Genomic DNA, 20062 nt, shown 5'->3' with positions numbered 1-20062 from the left:
GATTTACTGTAGAATTCCTCAGAAATTAAAGGGTACTTGTATTCAATGCAATACAGCCAATGCACTACAATTGTGTCAATTTTCAAAAATTCATTAAAAATCATCCTGAGTAGTTGATGTCCAACTTTCAACAGATTCCTTCTCTGGGACACCTACTGTACCTGTGTGCCAGGTTTCAGCCAGATTTACTGTAGAATTCCTCAGAAATTAAAGGGTACTTGTATTCAATGCAATACAGCCAATACACTATAATTATGTCAATTTTCAAAAATTCATTAAAAATCATCCTGAGTAGTTGATGTCCAACTTTCAACACATCCCCCCTCTGGGACACCTACTGTACCTGTGTGCCAAGTTTCATCCAGATTTACTGTAGAATTCCTCAGAAATTAATGGAAACATTTATTCAATCTAATACAGTCAGTACAATAGAATTATGTCATTTTTCAAAAATTCATTAAAAATCATCCTGAGTAGTTGATGTCCAACTTTCAACAGATTCCTTCTCTGGGACACCTACTGTACCTGTGTGCCAGGTTTCAGCCAGATTTACTGTAGAATTCCTCAGAAATTAAAGGGTACTTGTATTCAATGCAATACAGCCAATACACTACAATTGTGTCAATTTTCAAAAATTCATTAAAAATCATCCTGAGTAGTTGATGTCCAACTTTCAACACATCCCTCCTCTAGGACACCTACTGTACCTGTGTGCCAAGTTTCATCCAGATTTACTGTAGAATTCCTCAGAAATTAATGGAGACATTTATTCAATCTAATACAGTCAGTACAATAGAATTATGTCATTTTTCAAAAATTCATTAAAAATCATCCTGAGTAGTTGATGTCCAACTTTCAACACATCCCTCCTCTAGGACACCTACTGTACCTGTGTGCCAAGTTTCATCCAGATTTACTGTAGAATTCCTCAGAAATTAATGGAGACATTTATTCAATCTAATACAGCCAATACACTACAATTGTGTCAATTTTCAAAAATTCATTAAAAATCATCCTGAGTAGTTGATGTCCAACTTTCAACAGATTCCTTCTCTGGGCCACCTACTGTACCTGTGTGCCAAGTTTCAGCCAGATTCACTGTAAAATTACTCAGAAATTAATGGACATTTATATGCAATTCAATACAGCCAATACACTACAATTATGGAAATTTCAGAAATTCATTAAAAATCATCCTGAGTAGTTGAGGTCCAACTTTCAACACATCCCTCCTCCGGGAAACCTGCTGTACGTCTGGGCCAAGTTTCAGCCAGATTTACTGTAATATTCTTCAGAAATTGCAGGGAACTTATGTTCAGTGCAAGAAAGGCTGAAAGACGACCACCACTGAACAAGACACACAAGCTGAAACGTCAAGACTGGGCCAAGAAATATCTCAAGACTGGTTTTTCTAAGGTTTTATGGACTGATGAAATGAGAGTGAGTCTTGATGGGCCAGATGGATGGGCCCGTGGCTGGATTGGTAAAGGGCAGATAGCTCCAGTCTGACTCAGACGCCAGCAAGGTGGAGGTGGAGTACTGGTTTGGGCTGGTATCATTAAAGATGAGCTTGTGGGGCCTTTTCGGGTTGAGGATGGAGTCAAGCTCAACTCCCAGTCCTACTGCCAGTTTCTCGAAGACACCTTCTTCAAGCAGTGGTACAGGAAGAAGTCTGCATCCTTCAAGAAAAACATGATTTTCATGCAGGACAATGCTCCATCACACGCGTCCAAGTACTCCACAGCGTGGCTGGCAAGAAAGGGTATAAAAGAAGAAAAACTAATGACATGGCCTCCTTGTTCACCTGATCTGAACCCCATTGAGAACCTGTGGTCCATCATCAAATGTGAGATTTACAAGGAGGGAAAACAGTACACCTCTCTGAACAGTGTCTGGGAGGCTGTGGTTGCTGCTGCACGCAATGTTGATGGTGAACAGATCAAAACACTGACAGAATCCATGGATGGCAGGCTTTTGAGTGTCCTTGCAAAGAAAGGTGGCTATATTGGTCACTGATTTGTTGTTGTTTTTTTGAATGTCGGCGAGGATTCCGCACGGCACTCCCCTCCATTCACCTCGCGAATCTCCGCTCTCTTCCAAACAAAGTCGACGAATTACTGCTCTTAAACCGGACTAACAAGGACTTTGCACGCTCTGCTGCCCTCTGCTTCACTGAAACCTGGCTCAGTGAGCGAGTCCCAGACGCTGTCTTAAATCTGCCGGGCTTCCAACTTCACCGGGCGGACCGCGAAACAGAGCTCTCAGGGAAAACAAAGGGTGGTGGAGTCTGCTTCTACATTAATGAAGGTTGGTGTACTGATGTCACAGTGTTACAGAAACACTGCAGCCCACACTTGGAAAGTTTTCTCATCGACTGTAAACCTTTTTATTCACCGCGGGAGTTTTCTTCCTTCATGCTGGTCGGAGTTTACATCCCTCCACAGGCCAACGCGAACAACGCACTGTGCGAGCTGGCTGACCAGATTACTACCCTGGAGAGGAAATTCCCGGATTCCTTTACAATTATTCTTGGGGATTTTAACAGAGCAAACCTAAACCACGAACTCCCTAAATACAGACAGCATATAGTCTGCCCCACCAGGGACAACATCATACTGGATCACTGCTACACCACTCTAAAAGATGCCTATCGCTCTGTGCCCCGGGCAGCTTTGGGACATTCTGATCACTGCATGGTCCATCTTATTCCAGTTTATAGGCAAAAACTCAAACGTGCCAAGCCTGTAGTCAAAACTGTGAAGAAGTGGACTAACACAGCAAAGCAGGAACTGCAGGACTGTTTCGACTGCACTGATTGGACTGTTTTTGAAGCTGCATCTGAGAACCTAGATGAGCTCACGGACACTGTGACATCATACATCAGTTTCTGTGAAGACGTGTGTGTGCCAACAAAGACCTTTTGCACATACAACAACAATAAACCATGGTTCATTCCTAAACTCCAACATCTTCGCAAGGCCAAGGAGGACGCCTACAGAAGTGGTGACAGGGTCCTGTACAAGCAAGCCAGGAACACACTGACCAAGGAGATCAAAGCAGCTAAAAGGATCTACTCCCAGAAGCTGGAAGAACGGCTCTCAGCCAACGACCCTGCATCAGTGTGGAGGGGCCTGCAGGAAATCACCAGCTACAGACGCCCCCCACCCACTATTGAAGCAAACAAAGACCTGGCCAACGAGTTAAACACTTTCTATTGCAGGTTTGAGACGGACAGACTCCCACGCCCCACCCTCCCCTCCCCAGGGACATTGCTTCAGACATTGACCCCCAACACACCTTCCACCTCTCCCCCCTTCACCCTGCCCCTCCCCAATCAAGACTCAACGACCACCCCCACCCTCCCCAATCCAGACTCAACGACCACCCCCACCCTCCCCAATCCAGACTCAACGACCACCCCCACCCTCCCCAATCCAGACTCAACGACCACCACCACCCTCTCCAATCCAGACTCAACGACCTCCACCACACCTCTCACCCCCCTTTCCTCCTCCCTGAAACTAAGAATACACACTCAGGATGTGAGCCGACTATTCCAGAAACAGAAGCCCAGGAAAGCCCCCGGACCAGATGGCGTCTCACCCTCCTGCCTCAAAACCTGTGCTGAACAGCTGGCTCCCATCTTTACTCGCATCTTCAACAGATCCCTGGAGCTGTGTGAAGTTCCCTCCTGCTTCAAACGCTCCACCATCATCCCTGTTCCCAAGAAACCCACCATCACAGGACTGGATGACTACAGACCTGTCGCCTTGACGTCTGTGGTCATGAAATCCTTCGAACGACTGGTGTTAGCCCATCTGAAAGACATTACAGGCCACCAGCTGGACCCTCTGCAGTTTGCCTACCGGGCAAACAGGTCAGTGGATGATGCAGTGAACATGGGGCTGCATTACATCCTGCAACACCTTGACCGCCTGGGAACTTATGCCAGGGTCCTGTTTGTGGATTTTAGTTCGGCTTTTAACACCATTGTGCCTGAACTTCTTTCCTCCAAACTCTCCCAGCTCAGCGTGTCACCAGCTACCTGTCAGTGGATCACCAGCTTCCTGACAGACAGAAAGCAACAAGTGAGGCTGGGGGAGATCACCTCTGAAACCCGGTCCCTCAGTATTGGTGCCCCTCAAGGATGTGTCCTCTCACCACTACTGTTCTCCCTCTACACTAACGACTGCACCTCCAATAACTCTGCTGTCAAACTCCTAAAGTTTGCAGATGACACCACTGTCATTGGCCTCATTCAAGATGGTGATGAGTCTGCATACCGGCAGGAAGTTGAGCGGCTGGTACTCTGGTGCAGTCAGCACGATCTGGAGCTGAACACTCTTAAGACTGTAGAGATGACAGTGGACTTCAGGAGACATCCCTCAACTCTGCTCCCCCTCACCATATCAGACAGCCCTGTGTCAACTGTGAAGACCTTCAAGTTCCTGGGTACAACCATCTCCCAGGACCTGAAGTGGGAGACCAACATCAACTCCATCCTCAAAAAGACCCAGCAGAGGATGTACTTCCTGAGACAACTGGGGAAGTACAGTCTTCCACAGGAGCTGCTGATCCAGTTCTACACTGCGGTCATTGAGTCTGTCCTGTGCTCCTCCATCACAGTCTGGTATGGAGCAGCCACTAAACAGGACAGGAGCAGACTGCAGCGGACTGTACGGGCAGCAGAAAGGATCATCAGCGCCCCCCTGCCCTCCATCCAGGATCTGTACCTCTCAAGAACCAGGAAACGGGCAGGGAAAATCATCGCAGACCCCTCACACCCTGCACACAGACTTTTTGATCTGCTGCCCTCTGGCAGACGGTACAGAAGCCTGCAGACCAGGACCACCCGACACAGGAACAGTTTCTTTCCCCTCGCCATCTCCCTTCTTAACAGTTGACCTGTCACACTGCTCCCACTGCCAGACTGCAACTGCACCTTATGTACATTTTGTAGTATTCATTCCACCTCATTCATTTCTGTATTTTATGTATATAAGTTTAGATTAGTTATTTATAGTTGGTTTACAGAGCTTTGTGTATGTATGTGTAATGTGTATATATAGACACTTGTGTGTGTGTGTGTGTGTGTGTGTGTGTGTGTGTGTGTGTGTGTGTGTGTGTGTGTGTGTGTGTGTGTGTGTGTGTGTGTGTGTGTGTGTGTGTGAGATTTACATTGCTGTGCTTGAGAGCCACCATCTACCAGAACCAAATTCCCTGTATGTGTCTGCACATATACTTGGCCAATAAACACGATTCTGATTCTGATTCTGATTCTGAGATGTATATTTGTGAATGTGGAGATGTTATATTGGTTTCACTGGTAAAAATAAATAATTGAAATGGGTATATATTTGTTTTTTGTTAAGTTGCCTAATAATTATGCACAGTAATAGTCACCTGCACACACAGATATCCCTCTAAAATAACTAAAACTAAAAACAAACTAAAAACTACTTCCAAAAACATTCAGCTTTGATATTAATGAGTTTTTTGGGTTCATTGAGAACATGGTTGTTATTCAATAATAAAATGATTCCTCAAAAATACAACTTGCCTAATAATTCTGCATTCCCTGTAGGTCTGTTGACAGAGCTCTGTACAGGTCTGCTCGAGCTGACCTGAAAAGGGGTCCCACCTGTCCAGCAACAACACATGGCATGGAATAATAGACATCATAAACCACAGAGGCAGAACTGTGAAAACAGAAAACCTGAGTGTGCAGCTAGCAGAGGACATAAACAGCTTCTTTGCCCGCTTTGAAACACCACAACAGCAGCATTCATCTGCCTCAGCCCTGCTCCCATCCTCATCCTCACCTGGTTCCTGCACCGCTCCATTCACTGTAACGGAGCACGATGTCAGATGAGTGTTCCTAGCAGTGAACCCCAGGAAGGCGTCCAGACGGAATAAGTGGTAAAGTGCTAAGACCATGTGCCCACCAGCTCACCCTCATCTCCACCAGAATCTTCAACCTCTCACTGGATGAAGCAGCCATCCCATCCTGTCTAAAATCAGCCACAATCATCCCAGTACCAAAGAAGTCTCCCATCACCAGCCTGAACTATTATTGCCCTGTGGCCCTCACACCGGTAATCATGAAATGCTTTGAGAGACTAGTCCTTCAGCACACCAAGGATTACCTCCCCCCAGAATTCGACCCCCACCAGTTTGCATACCGTGCAAACAGATTCACAGAAGATGCCATCACCCTCCACTCGGTGCTGAGTCACCTAGAACAGCGGCAGAGCTACGCCAGAATGCTCTTTGTGGACTACAGCTCACCCTTCCACCACTCGCCCATTGAGAGCCTACTAACTTACTGCATCACAGTATGGTACAGCAGCTGCACTAAGGCGGATAGAGCCACCCTCCCAGCATGTTTGCAATGAGTAGGAGATGCTCTGTATCTCACTGTACAACTGTATAGTGACAAAGGTATTGGGTTCTTTTCTAAAAATTGCTATAAACAGAGGAACCCAAACTGATGAAAAGTGGCGAATATTTTTTTTCAAATGACTATTTTTAGTGGATTTTTGATATAGAAGCAGAATGACAGAATGTTAAAAGAAGTTACTTTTAGTCATTCTAAGCTGGGCATTGCGTTCTCTGGCTGTTCAAAGCCATGGAACTTTAGACTTTCCAAGCAAATAATGATGGCCATACTGATGTTCTTTTCAGTACATTTTACTTTATGTTCATTTTCATTTTTATGATGTTTCTATTTTTACATAATTCCTCCCACATAGCAAAATTGGTATGGCCTGGATCTGTCCCACACAATGTGCTTACACATGGCCTGCGTACCGCAAAGAATGACGGCCCTATGGTGGCCCAGATCTGGTTTACCAGAGGTGGCCCACACATGAGCCAGCACAAGGCCAGTTGCAGACACACTGCTGGCCCTGTGCTGGCCCAGAACAGTTTCAGCTCTGGCCCCAGATGTCAGCCTAATGTGTACCTTAGCCATGTAAGCCATGTAATAACAACATGTGCTGGAACATAATAGTGCAAAAGTAACATGACGAAACTCTGTTCAGACAGTGAATGGACTGATTCTTATACAGCACTTTTTTACTCACCCATATTACTCAAAGTGCTCTATACAACATGTCACATTCACCCAATCAGGCCAAATGTGGCATGCCATCACATAAACAGTGCCATCTTACCATGCCAGAAGTCAGCCAGCAGTGCCGGCTTGACACCAGATCCAGGCAAGACCCGTCTGCTATGTGGGATGACTTGTTCTTTTGGCATTTTAGTTGTGGATTATGTTTGGACTGTGTCTCTTGCCCTTTCAGTATTGTTTCCTTGTGCTTCTAAGTGTCCCTTTGTTTCTTTTTAGGTTATGTAGTATGGGTTAGAGATATTTTGTATGTTGTTTTTGTTTAATAAATCCGCCTTTTGGATTATTCCCTGATGTGCCTGAGTTCTGTTATTTAGTGTCACTTTGAAAGGACACACATCCAGCATTGACATATAATTGTTCTTTCAATTTTTGATAAAGATTACAGTGAATTGAGATGTAACTTGGCCCAGAGGTACAGTAGGACGCCCAGAGTAAGAAAGTGTTGAAAGTTGGACCTCAACTATTATGGATGATTTTTAATGAATTTTTGAAATTTCCATAATTGTAGTGTATTGGCTGTATTGAATTGCATATAAATGTCCTTTAATTTCTGAGGAATTTTACAGTGAATCTGGATGAAACTTGGCACACAGGTACAGTAGGTGTCCCTGAGGAGGAATGTGTTGAAAGTTGGACATCAACTACTCAGGATGATTTTTAATGAATTTTTGAAAATTGACACAATTGTAGTGTATTGGCTGTATTAGATTGAATAAATGTTTCCATTAATTTCTGAGGAATTCTACAGTAAATCTGGATGAAACTTGGCACACAGGTACAGTAGGTGTCCTAGAGGAGGGATGTGTTGAAAGTTGTACATCAACTACTCAGGATGATTTTTAATGAATTTTTGAAAATTGACATAATTGTAGTGTATTGGCCGACTGCATTGAATACAAGTACCCTTTAATTTCTGAGGAATTCTACAGTAAATCTGGCTGAAACTTGGCACACAGGTACAGTAGGTGTCCCAGAGGAGGGATGTGTTGAAAGTTGGACATCAACTACTCAGGATGATTTTTAATGAATTTTTGAAAATTGACACAATTGTAGTGCATTGGCTGTATTAGATTGAATAAATGTTTCCATTAATTTCTGAGGAATTCTACAGTAAATCTGGATGAAACTTGGCACACAGGTACAGTAGGTGTCCCAGAGGGGGGATGTGTTGAAAGTTGGACATCAACTACTCAGGATGATTTTTAATGAATTTTTGAAAATTGACACAATTGTAGTGCATTGGCTGTATTAGATTGAATAAATGTTTCCATTAATTTCTGAGGAATTCTACAGTAAATCTGGATGAAACTTGGCACACAGGTACAGTAGGTGTCCCAGAGGGGGGATGTGTTGAAAGTTGGACATTAACTACTCAGGATGATTTTTAATGAATTTCTGAAAATTGACATAATTCTATTGTATTGACTGTATTGCATTGAATACAAGTACCCTTTAATTTCTGAGGAATTCTACAGTAAATCTGGATGAAAATTGGCACACAGGTACAGTAGGTGTCCCAGAGGAGGGATGTGTTGAAAGTTGGACCTCAACTATTCAGGATGACTTTTAATGAATTTTTGAAATAAACATAATTGTAGTGCATTGACTGTATTGCACTGAATATGAGTTTACTGTGATTTCTGAGTAATATTACAGTAAATCTGGGTAAAAACTGGCCCAGAGGTAAAGTAGGTGTCCGAGAAGAGGATTGTGTTGAAAGCTTGGCATCAACTTTTAAGAATGATTTTTAATGAATTTTTGAATATGCAACCAGACTGTCACGATGGCTGTATTGAGCTGTTCCATTGTAATTTGTGTGTGCGCGTGCGTGTGACTGTTCACGCGCGTGCGTGTGTGCGCGAGTCTAGGCTTTCAATCAGGATATAAAGCGAAAAGGCGCTACCGTAAAGACTGGTGTAAAAGCGCAAGGAAATTTATGCGGCGGATAGGAGGCGGCTGGCTTGACCGCGGCTCACAAATGACGGCTCACTTTACCGCAGTGGAGGAGGCCCCGGGGCAGACCCAGGACACGGTGGAGAGATTATATCTCTCGGCTGGCCTGGGAACGCCTTGGTATTCCCCCGGATAAGCTGGAGGAGGTGGCTGGGGAGAGGGAGGTCTGGGCCTCTTTGCTTAGGCTGCTGCCCCCGCGACCCGGCCCCGGATAAAGCGGATGACGATGGATGGATGGATGGATGGAAGAAATATGAAATGATCACTTTAAAAATAAAGCAAGTTTCCTAAATAAATATATAAAAAAAGATGTTTGTCTCCTGTTTCATTTGGGCTCAAGTCAAAGTTCAGTCTGAGATACTGATCTTCTGCTGAGCTCCGAAAACAAGGAGAACTTACCAAATCAATTAAGGTTAAACAGGTTTAAGTGCTCGCCTTAGTTCATCAAAACCAGTGTGAACATATTACCTCTGATTAATACGTTTGAACCAGATGTTTAGTGGATGAAAGAGGGAAATGGCAGTGCTGGACATTTAGTTAATAGGTATAAAGTAATAATACTAAAAACCACAAAGCAGTAAACAAACATGGGAGATATATGTATATAAGTCATTAAAAATTAACACATATGATTTAAGAATGAGATCATGGCGTGAATGATATCTGTACTCTTACAGTTTTTAGTTGGAAGGAGACACTTCATTGCTTTAGAGCCACTCAGAAAAATCCCCTCTGATACTGTAGTGATAGTATGTTGTTGATCCGGCATGAGTCATAATGACATAACTGAAATACAGAGAAGAGTCAAAGCAGATAGAAATATCTTGCATTTTCTGTCAAATGTAACACAATAACTAAAGATTTACTGTCTTTAACCTTAATCCTGATATATTTTCATGATAAATATTAAAATTAATAAAATATACTATAATTTCTCCACAAGTTGGGTTGTTGTGTACATAAAAACAGAATTCAGTGATATTAAAATACCATAAACCACACATTTTATCCACAATTGAACACAGACGACATATGAAATGTTTGACTTAGAAATAGTACCATTTAAGAAAAATATGAGCTCAGTTTGAATTTGATGGACAACACATCAGGAACATAACTTAGTATAAAAGATTATGAGCCAATACACAACTAAGAGCAGGAAACCGAGGCTACAGCTCACGTGCGCTAACCAAAATTGGAAAGATTGGAAAAATCATCCTGCTTTGTATGAAGTGTTCAGGTGGTGGGCCCCTTCACACCAGCTGAGGATTGTTTGCCTACCACAGGCTACTAGAGTATTGACAATGAGTTTGCATTCAATCTCAATCCAGTAGAGCATCGTGGGATGGTGGAATGGTCCAACATGGTTGTGCAACTAACAATTCTGCGGCAACTGTGTAATGTTGTCATGTCAACATGGAGCAAGACTTTAGAGGAAGGTTTTCAGCAGTTTGTTGCATCTATGCCAGAAAGAATTAGGGTAGTTCTAAAGGTAAACAGGGGTCTTAGCAAAGTGTAATCACAAATTGTCAGGTAAGAGTATACCACCCTCAAATGTGCCTACTCATTAACCTTTTAGAATGACAGTAAAACAACATGTTGCAGTTTTACACTCAAATTAACCTCGTCCCTGTGCTTTATTTTCATGCTAGTCATTCTGCCTTAAAATAACTTACAAATGTTTTTGGTTTTTTTTGCATAACAAGATGAATATTGTACTCATCATTGTGAACTGGAAAAGTCAGACAATTCTCTGAAGCAACAAGAAAAGAACTACGTTTCAAAATCCTTGGATTAAAAACTAATGCAGAGACCAAATAAGACTCAGATCTCAGGTTTCTTTAATTCTTAACTTCCTTTCGAAGCTTTATGCCTTGTACACTGAATGCATTTTATAGGATTTAAAACAGATGAAAGTTTCATCACACTGGCTCATGTATCACTGCCTCAAAGGCACAATAAATCTAATTACTCAGGTTTAAAGCGTACTGTCTGAGAATGGAATGATTTTTGGCATGATCCTTGCTTTGAAATGTTTTAAAAGTTATTTTAAGTACGTTTAAATAAATCTAATCATGACTCTAGCAATGAAGCTGAAACGACCAATGCATCTCTTAGTACTGGACATCATTAGTACTGGGCCTATAAAGTAGCTTACCACACTTATGTCAGAGTTTAAAATCAACAGAGTAGCAGATAAACCAGCTTTAGGAAGAAATCTTTACAGTTTCTTTGACTAGGTCTGAACTACCATACCATACCATACCATACCATACCATACCATACCATACCATACCAGCTTTATTTATAAAAAACCAGGGTTCACAAAGTGCTGTACATATACAAATAGCATAAGCAAAGTAAAATAAAAAAAATAAAAAATAATAAGATAAAGCAAAATAAATAACTAAATAAATGAAATAAAATAAAACATGTTAAAACAAACTGAGTCAACCCCCTTGAACAGTGCCAAAGGCTTCATCGAATAAATACGTTTTAAGAAGAGTCTTAAACTCGGAAAGAGAAGAGGCCTGCCTAACGTGCAAGGGCAGATCATTCCACAACTTTGGAGCAGCTGCAGCAAAAGACAATAGCTCTGGGTGGCCTTTGCAACACTGGATCAAGATGTGCAACAGGTGAATCAAAGTAAAGCAATGCAGACATGTTGATTCCTGTCAGCTGATGAACAACACAGTGCTGGTCACTATTAAGTAATGCCTGTGTGTTTCTTTGGCAAGCATTTTATATACAGTGTAGTTGGGTATCAAACACCAACCAGGCATTTTTATTTAAATATTACGTTTAGTTATACGTGAACTTGATGTGTTTAACACGGAAAATAAAAATGTAAAAACCTGTGTACAACACTGTAAGACAGTGAAAGCAGCAAACTAAAATAGAAGAAACAAACACACACACACACACTGCGACTGAACAGCTACTGCGTGTATGTTTGAACAAAAGGGATTTGAGTCATGGTAATAGCAGTTACCCAATATTTGTTTTTATAGCTTGCTTTAGCTTGAGAGACAAGAATATTACAGATGTTGCAGCTTTAGGAGAGCATCTGAGGTTTCTCTGCCTTGGTCAAGACTGAACTTGTGGAAGGTGGCTTTGGATGTGTCTTACAAAACCAAATAGGGATGTGCAACAGACATGTTAAACCCACCAGATGATGAATAATTGTAGCTATTGTTTACTAGATGTCTAATTTATTGCAAAATGTTGCATAATGTAATGCTTGTGTAAATTTCACAATGTTTGTTCACGTGTTTATGGTCAAGAAGAGGCTTGATTTGTTTAGCATCTGGAAACTTACTGTCCTGTTTAAGGAGAGCACTGGGAAAACACTGTCCTACGTCTCACTGACGAGTAACTTCTACTATCTTCAGGAACTTGATAACATGTTCCTGTACTGCTATGGAAGGGCAGTCATGGATCAAAGGTTTCAGTTTCTGGCAATGGTACTCAAAGTTTTATCAGAGGTGCTGTGCTTGGTTTGCCACGACTTGTTTACGCTAATTTTATATAAAAAATGTCTTGTACACCGGTGATGAAATAAATACAGAGACTATGTTTTTGTTAATTACAAACATATGAAAAAAGAAGGTATACCCTCTTTTAATTGTAAAGTTTGTATAAGAGGACAAAACAAAAATCATACGGTCCTCAGCAGTTATCTAAATCCAATCTCAGATGAACAAAAACCTCAAGACATGTTACACAGTGTAATTGGGAATTTAACAAAAATTAAGCCAAAAAGTGCGAAAATCTAAGTACACTCCATAATTCAGTAGCTTTCGAGCAACCTTTAGCAGCAATAAACTGAAGTAATCATTTTGTGGATGACATTATAAGTCTCTTACATCATTGCGGAGGAATTTTCACCTACTTATAATGTTGCTTCAGTTCATTGAGGTTTGTGGGCATTGATTTATGTACAGCTCTCTTAAGGTCTCACCACAGCATTTTAGTCAGGTTGAGGTCTGGACTTTGACTGGAGCATTGAGACACCTTGTTCTTTTCTTTTTTAGTCATTCTGTTGGAGATTTGCTGTTGTGCTGGGGATCATTGACCTGTTTGATCTAGTTTCAACCAAGCTTTAGCTGTAGGCTGGATAGCCTCACATCCGACTCTAGAATACTTGGGTATATAAAGGACTCAAATCATCCCTCATCCACCCCCATGTTTGACAGTGGGTTTGATCTGCTGGTACAAATCTGCTGTTTGATTTTTACTAAACGTGGTGCTTTATGACCAAACATCTTCATCTTGGTCTTGTTTGCCCAAAATATATTATTCCAGAAATCTTGTGATTTGTTCAGGTACAACCTTTTACACCTGAGCTGTGTTGCCATCTTGGTTCTTGAATGTTCTTTTCTGGTATGAAGAATATTTCTCCTGGGAAGTCTTCTAAAAAAAAGCCACAGTCTTTTTTAATTTTGCTGTTGTAAACTTGAACATTTAAGATGCTAACTGTGGCCTGTAGAGATTAAAATAGAGCCCCTGGTTGTTTTCTTGCAGTTTCTCTGAGCATTGCATTGCAATTTGTTGGGATGTCCACACAGCAGTTTTGAACGTGAATAATCTTTCTCACTGCAGAATGATGCACTTTAGATTGTTTAGAAATAACATTATAAGCCTAGCCAGATTAATCGGCAGCAGCAATTGCTTCTTTAAGATTACTGACCACGTCTTTCCTACTAGGCACTGTGTTAACACACCAGAAGGCAAACTGCCCAAACATCTGCTTTTATAGAGGTGCTCACACTTGCTGACGATCAGTTAATTAAATGTATTTGATTAGCAGCACTGGGCTGATACCTACCCTTCTATGGGAGCAGTAAGGGTATACTTAGTTTTTCGTGTTTTTTTTTTAAATTTTGACTTAATTTTTGTTAAATAAATAATGAAACAGTTTAATAATTCTCTGTTGTTGTTCTTTTGTGATTGTGTTTCAATTATTTTAGAACCTGATAACCTGACCTGACCAGATAATTTTTTTTATTATGTCCTGATATGTACAACCTGAACACTGAAGAACAAGAAGGTATACTTTCTTTTTCACACGAGTGAAATATATTTGAGAAAAATCAACAACCCTGTGAGCTTCAAGCTTTTCATGTTACCTATTTATATCTAAAATGTTTTTTTTTTCACTCTAACACAAAATTCCATTACCAAAATATGTTAAGAATTAAAAAAATGTTGTGAGTGACTAATATATAAGTTAACTATGTTTTTTACAATAAGTATCGCGGCATGCTACCTCATACACATGAAAAGACAAATGCCCAGTCTATTTTTGGTTCTCATTAATTCAACAACATATGAGCTATCACAGCCTTGTAGCACTGTTTTTACATATTTTGTGAAGAAAAGGTTCCAGTGACCCCCTCTGGTTGCAAATAGACATTACATTTGTGCATCTGTAGGTTTCTTTGAGTTCCAGAATATCTTTCAAGTCAGTATCACTGTTGCATTTTTATCCTTCCTTCACAGATAAGAACTTTCCAGACATAAGGAGATATGCTTAGAAGATGTTGGTTCTCCTTGGATCTACCTTCATATGCAGAGGTGAGAAATAACCAAGTAAAAATACTTCATGCGCCGGAAGAAAAAAAAGAACAAGCAAAAAGAGAACAACACAGTAGGGAGATCACAGCAACAACCTAGATAAGTATAAGAAACAATAGATAATAAATACTGAATGCTACTAAGCAGCTACTAAGCACAAGGCTGAAAATGCAATGTATGCTTTGAGGCAGCAGCAAAGAAAGATATAGTCTGTGTCTGTGAACACACACTAGTGGGTATTGGGAGCCATAGCCCTGGCCCCCAGGACATGAAGCAAGCATGGAGGAGACCCAGGCCCCAGAAACCTAGAAGCCCCCCAGAGAGCAAGAGCCCACAGAGGACCAACAGAGGGGCCCTGATTTTCAAATTAATGCACACACAATGCAATAAAATTGGCCTCAAGTTTGAACATGAAAACAATACTTAGTGGTTTCCACATGTTGATATCCTTAAAGGCATTCATAAAACTACATAATTGATAATTCTGTCTATATTTAATTTTTTAGACTGCTTGAGCATTTTCTCATTTTGGAATTTATGTTGATCTTACTCACGATGTCAAGACCCTGAATTACTTTCCGAATGAAATCAGTGTCAGTGTGAATCTCTCTAAGAACGTAGTTCACTAGTTCCTCAATATAAGCTTTTAAGTCAACGGATGAAAAGAGCCTCTTTAGCTTAGCAGCAAGTGTTTTCGAGTTACTAGTGTTGCAGTTTATATAACCAAAATCTATTAGTAGATATTTAAAGTACCAAAACATTATAAAAGAAACAAAGTCACAAACCGCAAATAAATCCTTCAAATAAAAACAGCTCCTCATTTTAACTACAAGTTAATTTTAACTGTATCAGTGATCTTCAGTGTGTAGCTTCAAGCTTTGGGATTTTATTTGGGGAGGTTATTTTAATGTCCAACTTAGCCAAAAGCCACAGAGGCCTCTTTGTCATTAAGTTGTTTTTCATCTGTTGAAACCTCAGCTCTACCAAACAGAGGAATAGACACAGTGAAGCTCTCAGGAATAACAATCTCTGGGATGGGAATCTTCATCGAGGAGATTTCCAGTCCATACTGGTTTAAAGACAGGTCTGGAGTGGTCAAAGCTGGTGGGGAGCTAAGTTCTTAAGTTGGCTTTCCTCCAAAAGGCATAGGGAAATAAGCATTGTTTATGTTGTTGAGGTATAAAAATTAGATTGTTTAAATATTTACCATGCACTTAAGTATTCAGGAATAGTGTCTCTGGTAGGAAAATCTGCTTTCTTACTTGGCACGACCAACCAGAGCGCACTGACAAACATTTTTGTTTATAAAATCAAGAGTGTGTTTCCATCCACAACACCCAGCCTAACTCCAGCCTTCACGTTGTAGTCAGGGATCTGGATGTCAGCAGTGATAACATGCCTCCTTCTGTTAAATTTCATGACTGCTCTGGTGATCTTGGCATGGAGGCCACTGTCATGGAAAACATTCGTTTGCATTTCTAATCCAGGGTTGACATATTCAGGGATGTGAGAACCCATCTGAGTTACAAACTCAATACCAGCAGAGGGCATGAAAGTCTCTTTAATCTATATGGAAACAGGAACAGAATTTAACACCTGTGATGATGTGGTGAAAAAATGACAGGTGACATATAAACATATTTATGGAGCATTACCATGTCACGAGTAATCTTCAGTCCAACCTTCATACCGGGTGTAAAAGTACCAGAGAGGAAAAAATAAAACAGAAATAGGAAAAACGAAAGCAGAAATAGGAAAAAAAACACAAGGGAAGTGTTTCTGGGGAGACAATAACCCGACGGACCAGTTGCAGGAACCCAAAATATGGTAGGTGTGTTTTATTATGATTCATATATTACTGATGACGTATTTTTAGGCTAATAGTTAGGCTAACACACTTACCTCTCATCTTTTCTTTCCTCACAAAACCGATAGATCCTCCACTTCTTTTAAGTGTCTCCCAGCGCAATTCTTAGCATATTTTGGTTCCTGCAACTGGTCCGTCGGGTTATTGTCTCCCCAGAAACACTTCCCTTGTGCTTTTGGAAATCAGTTTTGTCCTGTTTCTGTTTTCTTTTTTCCTAATTCCGTTGTCGTTTTTCCTATTTCTGTTTTTGTTTTGTGTGCTTTTGCAGCGTTTTTCTTATTGCTGGTGTTTTCTTAAGTTGCAGTCCGTTTGGCCTCCCTGGGCCACTGTATGTCCATCTTTAAAGCAGGGATTTAAAGGTTCCAAAATGTGATGTTCGAATAGGGTCTACAGTCCTGTTTGTGGTGCAGAAGGCACATTTAATAAGAATCTGTGGGGTGAACAGAAGATCAAAGTTCATGTCAGAATACCATCAAATCTGGAGTAGCTTAGATATTCGCCAAAGAAGAAAGGGCTCGGACTGCTCTGGAGACGTGTGCGAGATTTGTTAAAAACTAGAACAATTGACTGCAGATTGTTATCCAGCAAAAAGAATGGGGGGAGGGGTGGATAATTCTGTCCTCATCTGTAGCTGAATCTAAACTTTGAGTAATGGAATATTGCAGTATATATAATCGGTAACCACAGGGGTGGGCAACTCCAGGCCTCGAGGGCCGGTGTCCTGCAGGTTTTAGATGTGTCCTTGATCCATCACAGCTGATTCAAATGGTTAAATTACCTCCTCAATGTGTCCTGAAGTTCTCCAGAGGCTTGGTAATGAACTAATCATGTGATACAGGTGTGTTGACCCAGGGTGAGATCTAAAACCTGCAGAACACCGGCCCTTGAGGTCTGGAGGTGCCCACCCCTGCGGTAGGACAAAATCTATCACATACTACGGAATATAGAAAAAAAGATATAAAATATTCCCATGTGCAAGCATTTCTGCATTATTAGCATGAAAACCAAAAAGCTGAAATATTAAGATAATTATAGGACCATGTGTTATATATGCTTCATATAGGATTTTGAAAACTGATACCAAACACAGATATTTAGCAATTTAAAAATTGGTATATTGACTGATATACTGACACTCTCTCCTGGACCTGCTTGGATCAGCTGGTAATTGTCTTTGAGGTGTTTTAAACATCTGCTGCCAACTGGGAAGTTGCGGCTCTTTGGTGGACATAGTCTGCAACATTGAAACTTATAACATAGTTGAAGGGTGCATAAATAATAAGGGTGCATCTAGAAACCTGTTAGCAACTACAAGTTTCTAGGTTTCCTGTATTGCCTCAATGGTTGCAGGGCATTGCGAGGTGAAATTGGTTGCCATTAGAGTTATCAACATGTCTCAATGTGCAACTTTACATCCAGAGAGTTCTCTGTTTGCACTTTACATTCCATTTTCACATTTTCACTACTGCTTAGCAAACAGTTAGCCGGTATTTTCAGACAAGAAATCACATATAGTGGCTGCATTGAACACTCCCTGAAGTTGGCTCTGCTGCATGTTTCTTCCTGTTAAAAGGGAGCTTTTATTTCTGACTATCGCCAAGAAGTTTAAATCAAATTCTGGATTTAACAGGTAGCCAGTGACAAGAAGCTGATATGGGATAAATATGGTCTCTCCGTCTAGTCCCTTTCTAGTCTCTTTTTACTCTCACTACAGTATTCTTGATCAATTGAGGGCTTTTAAAAAAACATTTAGAAAAACCCGGATTAGAGGTGTTGAGCCCAGAAGTAATAAATGCATGAAATAATGAAGTTTAACAAATCCAGAAACAGACCCCCTCTCAGTGATAATCAACTTTCCACTGTGTTTTTTTTACATTTCCAAATCTGAGAATACTCAAAGCGCACGATGAAGAGGAGTGGCAGAAATTCTTCACTAGAGGCTATCAGGTAATTAAAGACCTAGAAATAGTTTGAATTCATTTGAAAACCTTATTCTTTGTCTTCTCCACCATGATTGGAAAAGTAAAAAAACAACTGTTTTAGTTGTTGCATCCTCAGAGTTTAAAGTCTAATCACATAAAGACCTGGATTACGTCTCACCTCCTGCTTCTAATTTAAGATAATAATAATGGATTGGATTTATATAGCGCTTTTCAAGGCACCCAAAGCGCTTTACAATGCCACTATTCATTCACACACTGGTGGAGGCAAGCTACGGTTGTAGCCACAGCTGCCCTGGGGCAGACTGACAGAAGCGAGGCTGCCATTTCGCGCCATCGGCCCCTCTGGCCAGCACCAGTAGGCAAGTAGGGTAAAGTGTCTTGCCCAAGGACACAACGACCAGGACAGAGAGCCCAGGGATCGAACCGGCGACCTTCCGGTTACAGATACGCTTCCCAACCCCCTGAGCCACGGTCGCCCTTCAGATAAAAGATAAAACTGAGGTTATTCGCCAAACAAATCTCAGGAACATCGTATCTAACCAGAGACTTACTCCAGATGTTATAACCCTGGCCGGTTTCTGCTGAAGGGTTCTTGTGTTAAAAGGGAGTATTCATCCACACTTTCGCCACTGTACTTGCTCAAAGGGGGTTATGTAATTATTTGGGGTTTCTTTCTAATATTGTAGGGCAGGGGTCCCCAATCCCAGTCCACGAGGGCCGGTGTCCCTGCAGGTTTTAGATCTCACCCTGGGTCAACACACCTGAATCACATGATTAGTTCATTACCAGGCCTCTGGAGAACAAGACATGTTGAGATGGTAATTTATCCATTTAAATCAGCTGCGATGGATCAAGGACACATCTAAAACCTGCAGGGACACTGGCCCTCGTGGACTGGGATTGGGGACCCCTGTTGTAGGGTCCTTACTTTACACTAAAAAGTGCACTGAGGTGACTGTGGTTGTGAACTAGTGCTATATAAATAAAATTTCCACTGGATTATTCAAGTCCAGAACATTGAGAACATGGAGAAAGAAAAACTTTCTGGAAAAACTGAAGATGAAGTAGTTAAACTACAAGTAAAATAGCAATAGATAAAATTAAAGTCTTTGAAATTTTGCTATAGCTTGCACATTTTGTTCCTAGTTGTTATTGGAAATGCTGATTAAACACTGATAAAATGTTCTTATTCTTACCTTTCATTTCATATTCTCATTGCTTAACTGTCAATCTACTCTTACCAGTTTATGAAGAGATAAAATTAATATTGAGCAGAACTGAGTTAATCTTTTTCCTGCAGCCCTCTACAACAGTCCCAGTTTCCAATGTGCCCATTTTTTAAATGAATTAACACCTCAGCTTTAGAAATTCATGTAAAGCTTTGTCCTGATCTCCATATCTGAAGCTAATGTTGCATCTGAAGAAATTAAAAGATATGAATATTTATTCAAACTACAGTGACATTATCGGACAGTTCTGATGATCACTCTTGTAAGATACAGTTTAACATAGACAATTATTTTTGTGTAGTTTGACAGTTTTCCTAATTAATTAAGTTTGGATGTAAATAAAAAAAATCACAAAGCA

This window comes from Diplotaxodon limnothrissa, linkage group LG15, assembly GCF_057381915.1.
Source record: "Diplotaxodon limnothrissa isolate DT_005_m linkage group LG15, D_limnothrissa_male_GT1.1, whole genome shotgun sequence".
NCBI classification, from domain to species: Eukaryota; Metazoa; Chordata; class Actinopteri; order Cichliformes; family Cichlidae; genus Diplotaxodon; species Diplotaxodon limnothrissa.
The sequence above is the reverse complement of the archived record's forward strand: the minus strand, read 5'-3'. Positions refer to the sequence as shown.